This window comes from Opisthorchis viverrini (assembly GCF_000715545.1).
Source record: "Opisthorchis viverrini unplaced genomic scaffold opera_v5_18, whole genome shotgun sequence".
In the NCBI taxonomy this organism is placed as follows: Eukaryota; Metazoa; Platyhelminthes; class Trematoda; order Opisthorchiida; family Opisthorchiidae; genus Opisthorchis; species Opisthorchis viverrini.
The window spans coordinates 1626650-1634319 of record NW_008751674.1 but is presented as its reverse complement, the minus strand read 5'-3'; positions in this window follow the sequence as shown (position 1 = coordinate 1634319).

Genomic DNA, 7670 nt, shown 5'->3' with positions numbered 1-7670 from the left:
TTGGCTGTCCAAATGAACCCGTCTTTATGGTCCTCTTCTTTACCCCTCATCTTGCTTGCTATTCGCTTCACTGTTCAGGAGGATCTTCACTGTTCACCAGCCAAACTATTACACGTACAACTTGACGTTTACTCGGCGAACTGGTTTCCCCTTCTAGAGTACAGCCCGAATTACCCGTTACATTCGTCATCCGTCTGAAACAGCGTATGTCCGAACTTCGTGCGATGCCGACAGACGATTAATTTCCTCAGCACTTAGCTGATTACGGAACTGGATGTGAGCAACTTTTTGATTCGTTACGTTATTATTCGGGTGTTTTACCCCTTTTCGTTCAGTTGGAGAGTATCATGGTGTTTTGAACCTTTATATTGTTTTAATTATTACACTACGTATTTTGTCAATCGAATAATCGTTTTTTCTCGTTCGAATACGAAAAACTACAAAAATTCACGCAATACAAACGTGGTCACGTGGCTCGACTCTCTATCCTAATTTTGCTCGCGCTTGCTTCGCGAGTTTCATTTGCTAACTCCGGTGTCAAGACATTTCAGACCATATTCAGAATCTACTACGTGTGAGAACTGTTCAGAGCAAGACACCTGGACTGACATAATTGGATTACTGTTTATTCGCTGACATGAGCGAGTCTGTTCCATCAGACCTCTTTATTAGTGTATACCCAATCTAGCGTTATTATTTTGATTTAATGGCTCCACGCTCCTGGTAAAGTAACTAATTGGGTAGTCAGACCAATGCAGCGAAAGACGTAATGATCAATTGCCAGTGTTGGTCATCGGACTGAGCTTTCATGGGTGGGCAAGGCACCACAATCAGGGGCGGTTGCGCACAGGTGGTCGCAGCGTATAAAACGCCCAGGAACGTTAGGTTTTGCGGTGTTCTTTATTTTCAATTACTGCTAAACCGGTAATTGCATGCAAATCGGCGGTATTTGGTGAACACGTAAGTTTGCACACTCAGACAAGCATGTATGAGAGTCGTGTAACTGCACGCACAATCATGCTAGACCAACTTCCAGTGAAGTTCTTCACTACAGAGCCCCTGAGTTTCCTGCAAGCTTTATTTCCGCTTGTTTCTGGTGACTGGCTCTATTGATAGTCGCCCACTGTGCGCATTCGTTTTGCGCCACCGAAATTTGCTTGAGCCATCTTCCGGTCAAGACCCAGGCGAGGGTGACATGGCTGAAGTGGTCATAGAGCAAATTTAGTGACTGAACGGTCCGTGGTTCGAACCCGTCCTCTTACTCTCGACTTCTCATGCCAAGGTTTTGGCAACCTGGTAACATCCTAGCCCTCGTTCTTCCTCTGGGTGGCATGGCAGCTAGGCGCCGAAAGGGTGGTGCAGCTAAATGATTATCTGTCTTATTATCTGATGGTCTTGATGGCTGATTGATGCCTTCGTGGGGTGCGCAACTTTTCTCAAAGATATTTGATTCCGTATTCGCCCGCTACTGGCAGGACAAAGTCCTCACTAATGTCTGACCACCTTCGAAAGGGAGTACGCTAGGTTATACTCTAAATCAGAGTCCTGTGGTCTACAAAATTAAGCCGCTTGGAATAATTTCCACGCTCCACCTCCAGGCTGGTAGCCTCGGAAGCGGGAGTTGGTGACCTCACGCCAGGGCCACATATCGATAGTCAAATCCAGGGAACTAATCTATTCCAAATGTGTTTTCCAGAATCATGATAGCAACTGATGAAACTCTCCGCAAACCTTTCCTTCAAATTCCATCTACTCAATCCCCGCATCCTATCCAATCTTTCTCTAAGTCAGCCCTACATTGACACCCTCCGTTTCAAAATATTATGGAGATGGTGCTTTTTACGAAGTCAGGCACCATTGCATTCAGCTGAACCTACAGCCCATAAGTCATCTTTTTCAGGTCTCCACGTAATTCTCCGGATTAAACGAGCAGTTGCGTCTACAGCAATTAAGCACAGCTACGAACCCGTCGTTACGCACCACTACGCCCCCCCCCCCAATGCACTAATGATGTTACCTCGATTGGCGATGATACGTTCGCAAACAAATTAACCAGCTCAGCGAACAAGATAACAACCATCTACGCTGCCTGGGCTACCAACATTTCCTTCCATGGAAAACCTGAGGAGAATTTATCTCACCCAATCTAGGCAAAGGAGAAGGACGAGCGGCCTGCACCTAGTTGCTAGTCACAAATATTCGTTAACTTTTATGCAAAACAAAACCCTTTGGCATGTTGGCACGGGTTAGTGCAACCATTTTTAACGGACGTTGTGACAGTCTCTCGACCGAGGGCAGCATCCATTTGGATATTGTCACGCAAGTCAACGAAGCTGGTGGTAGCTTATACCTTAGCAGTAATTGGCCTATTATCCTTGCAGAAATGAGAAACAATGCAACTGAATGAATTGAGATGTTGACCATTTTAGTTCGGGTTATTACTTTAAACCTTATGCTCCTACCGCAGTTCCGATCTCCTAAGAGTCTTCTGTACGTGGAGAATGTGCGTTTTTGGACGGTCTAACACAAGTCGAAGAGAGAAAACTCAAGATGGCATATCTTTTATTACTCAAAACCATGCGTTTGAGTCCCGAGCGTCCTGCAGCTACACAAACCGGCGACATACGAACTTTAGAAGAGAAATCCACACTAGTTTGAGGCTTTCTTAACAACGATAATTTTTCACTCTTTTCTTGCACCGAGATCCGTTGAAGTTAATCAAGCTACGCTATAGGGCCTCCCTCTAACGGGCCACGTCAACGATCTACCCATGGTGTTCTCAACCCCGCGTTTACTTCTTGCGGGCGCCCGGAAACCCTGAAACCTTAGCTGAATACGGACGCCACGAAGCAGTGGTTGCTAAGCTGACACACCCCTCAAAACTACGGATCGTGTCCACGTGTCGTTCGGTGAAACCTTGGTAAAAGCCTTTGCCTAGCATAGTAAGTGTAGACCAAGCGATATTACAAAGCTTGGTACCGAAAACGGCTATGGCATCCGGCCGTCTTTAAGATTCTCCGTCTGGCTTGATTGTAAACATTTTGCTCAAAATAATCTGAGGATTTCTAGTTGATTCGGCTCATTGTCCCCCGTATTACTCACACTGACTATCAGGTAATATGTGGCACCCAAGTCAGACATCTTGAATGCGCCAACCAAGTTTTCTTATTGGAATGCAAGAAAGATATAAACATCATTTTATGTGTCCACGGAGCTTCTGCAAAAACTGCTACCCATCTCAGATTCATCCATTGTGTGGCACAACTAGAGACATCTTATCTATCTTCCGCAGGCTACCGTCACCTCTGTGCGCGATAGAGAATTGTTTACGACTTTATTGGACAAGACCCGGTTGATATTTTTATGCGATGAAGTTCGATTCTCTCATGTTATTCAACAGTGAACAGCGTTCATTTTCTTTCGTGTTTTGACTGCGCACGTTTATTGCTTCGCTGTTTTGTTTCCTAGCTGCTCGCTTTTCCCGTTTAGCCACCACTTGAGGTTTGCTTGTTCTCCGATAACTGATGTCAATATTTCGTTGCCCATCCGTTATTGCTTGCAAGTTCACCTCAGCTCTACCTGTTTTTGGGCGTCCGCTCTGACGGAAAAATGGAGCAAGCGAGAATGGAAATCAGAGCTCCTCGGATGGTGGGCAAGTGTGCTGCCCGCTACATAACCTCGGTACTGAGAAGGACCTATTTTCGTACTACCCATATACCGCATCTGTCAGGTAGACTATGTTGAGGTTTGTTTTAAACAAACATAACCGTCCAAGCTGATTAATCACGTGAAATGAGCTGCCGCATCGCTTCGTTAATCAAGACAGTCCCTTACATCCCAAACTTATTGATTGTTTTCTGCACCGTCATCCCCCTACACAAACGACTCACACTGACTGTGTGTATCTGTACGTTGGTACATCGTTTGGTGCCCACATTCTGCTGTTTCGAGAGGCCCCTATATTTGGCTGACTATTTTCTGCTCCCTCTGATTGCGCCATTATTGATTGTATGTTTGCTTAATTCAAGATGCTCACTAACCCGTTTGTCTATGAAACCGGTTGCTGCCAGTCATCAATACATCATCTGTTGCCCTCGTCCATCGGTTCCTACCGTCTACGGGATACAAACAGCTCAAAACTGATGACCCCAAACGTCCTGCGAGATCCTTAGCTGCCCGGAACTTACACCGACCTCATCAACACAGGGCAGGTACAAGCTGAGAGGTTCCTTATCGTTGGAACGCCAACACTTCCTAGACAACATATCTAAGCGTGCAGAATAACATTCCTCTTGCAGTTGCCCACATAGCAGTCGGGTTCAGCTCAAATCACTATTGGTTGCTTTTTTATGTGGATACTTGTCTCGGAAAAATTGCTACTCGATCACATTTCAAGGGCATGTTACTTTTCCGAGCATACTTGTCAGCCTCCACTCAACCGACAAGCAAGTATCCAGCTGGTGTTTACCTCAGTAAGGCGCAAATCCCGTGCTAGTTTTGCAAAGAAGGAGAATAATATAGACTTACAGTTGAACTGCGTTCTTTTACAATCCTGGGTTGTTGTAATTCACTCGAATTATTGAACCTCAAAACTCACAATCCTGGCATAAACCAAGTAGTCATCAAAACCATTTTGTCGGTGTTTTCGTTTCAATCGGTCAGATTTATTTCCAAAATACCCAGGTGGAGGAGTATCAGCGCCTCGCAATGACCAAAATGCCCATTTGGTTTGGTCATTCTACCTCACAACAATTACCCAGAAATGCCACCTACGGCAACCAGCCCTCCAATACATCTCATATCGTTGCAGAGCACGTTTCTTCCACAAATGGGCGTGGAGGATTTTGTCCCTCTGTGATTTTGACGGCTTCTGGTTAAATTCTGCAAGTGGACCCGGGCTGTCTTCATATATACCTATTCACTGACTTGTAAAGGGAGACCGCTTGGGCCTGGCAAGTGGTTGTCGGCTCTCCGAGATTCTCCCTTCACCTGAGCTTTAAATACAGACAGATCTGGTTTTTGACACCAAATAAAGTATCACGGAATAGAAAAGTCACAGAAGTTGGCAACTTGATAGACACTGGTGTGTGTTTTTGAATAACCGGTGGCAACATGTCAAGGTAAGCTGCTTCACGCACTTACAGTCCATAGCGATTAGATTTCTGCCACAGAAAATTCGTGCCTTTGCTTAGAAAAGTCTCCTCTGATGACGCTCCCGTTGGCGTTTAGGTAAAGTGTTACGATATTGATGCGATCGATCCCTTATTAGTAGATTAAGAATGGATAACCATGGGGATATCGGATGTACATCAAACAAAGCCCATGCACTCCCACGGTGCCTGGGACCTTCTAAAAACCTGAGGCCGGCAAGCGCTCTGTGGTTTGGCATTTTTACAGTTTGACGCAACGGTAATGCATTTGTATTCTGAATAAACCACCGAATTTGTGTACTGTGGCAAAGGTCTCATTCTCGTAGTAAAGCCATAAAGCCCCCCGAAGCTTTCAGGCGTCAGTGCCACGTTTATGGCAGTTAATGCAATGCGTGCATTTTTTCATGGCGTTATGGAGAGGACATAGAAGATGCCAAGCGGTTCATTTCTGCACTGATGCTGGATTTTGTCTAGCGCCATTCATTACCGTGTCAAGGCCGGTTTCCAAACTATCCACCAGATTACCTATGTACACGCCCCCCTTCAAGATAGAGCACTTGGTGTTTTTCAACATAAAAGTCCCACGTAGCTCTTTGAAAGTCCAAATTTGAGGCCTTTGACATCGCGAAATGTATGACAGCTGGGAGTTTGTAGATTTTCCAATGGCGTGATCAGCTTTAGAAGGTAAATTTTTTTTCAAATGCGTGCTTGAAGTTGGCACAATGATGTGAATAATTGAGGTCTACAAATCATACAACGCATCGGCCTGCAGATTGCATGTGAATTCTCCTACGGATACGATGCGTCTGAACTCCAATATCAAGTCTCGTCCACACACTGATTTTGGCCAAGTTTCTTCGGATGGGCAGAGGAAAGCAGGAAATGATTGAGAGCTTTGAATTATTAGTATCCTGTGAGGTATCGTATCAGAGGAAATGTGCTTGGTGTCGAACATAACTTTTATATACACGCCCGCACCAGAAACCAGAAGTATAGCTGTGGGTTGACTTTCTTCAAATTAGGATAATAGGAGGAGCATGAGAATAGAAACAGGTGTACCTTCCAAATTGTGAGGAACATGCAAAATGAGGCATGATCAAACAATTCAACATGAGCATGGCGTTCAATGATCCACGGTGCAGTTATGATCCCTCCCGAAGCGTTGCTGCGTGACGAACGTGCCCGTATTCATAGATAGCTATACGCAAACCAGGAACGACGGTCGCGTATCGGTCACCTTACTTTTTTACCTTTGAGGAACAATGAAACGAGCTCCACGGATTCCACTGCCTAACAAACTCAAGGCTTGCGGAATTCTGGGTAGATTTCTGCCCTTAATGCTTCTCTTTTAAAGTAAAGTATTTTTAGTGAGGGTCGAAAAAGTATCGATCAGCATCCACAGCAACTACTCTCGGCTACGTCAGGGACTACTCCTGTTTTGATTTACTTAAAGTGCCTACTATATGCGCCTTCATGTCCACGTCAACTTATTACGGAGAGCCTGGAATCTTGGAGTTTTGACGCCAACGCTTTCCAAATCAATGTTGCAGTCGCGTAAGAATTTGTCATTTGCCAGGAACATTCATATGAATGACGAAAACGGCGTCCAAATATGAAAGGATGAATGGGTAGGGCTATTTTCATAGTGCGTGTTGAGGATGGAAACCAGACATCAAAGTCTTCATGTATCCGACTCTCGTCCAACATGCCCTCAATCCACAAAAAGTCGACCCGAAAGGCATTTGTCATTATGTGGATGATTCGGCGCACCTTCCCCCGCATGGACCTCAGATACGATCGAATACGCCAACCAAGTAGTTCACTCGGGAAGCACGAAGGATGTGGCCGTCTTTGAGAATGCTCGAACGGCTGCTACGAGAATGGTTGCTGGCCTTAAATCTGTAGATTATGAAAAGCGCCTTGAGGTGATTTAACTCACTCACCGTCACCTCCGAAGGGACGCTAATAGTTACGCCTTGTAGGACGAAGTTTTGGCCAACAGGCTTTCAATGTTGATACAACTGATACCCGGTGTGGACATAGTAGGAAGATTTTCAGCCTCAGGCGGCCAAGTTTTACCAGATGGAAGTTTTTTCTCATTTCATGCAGTTGGTGCTTGGACTATACGCCTCTCAACGGTGGGACCAGAAAACATCATGAGGATGGAGGCCAAAAAGGATTTGGGCATTTGGGTCTCCTCAAACTTGTCCTTCTCACTGAACCATGAGAACCTGGCCCAAAAGGCATTCGCCATTTTACGGATGATCCGACGCACCTTCTCCCGTATTACTCGCATGGACTTCCAAATACCTCTATGGGGCCTACCTCAGACCGTCCCTGGAGTGCGCCAACCAAGTTGTCTACTCAGGACGCACACCCTTATTGAGCGTGTCCAGTGGGCCGCTACGAAAATGGTTGTCGGCCTCAAATCCGTGGACTACGAAACGCGTCTCGCGATCCTTGATCTCTTTCCCCTGGAGTACCGTCGCCTCCGAGGGGACCTAATTCTTACGCCCTGTT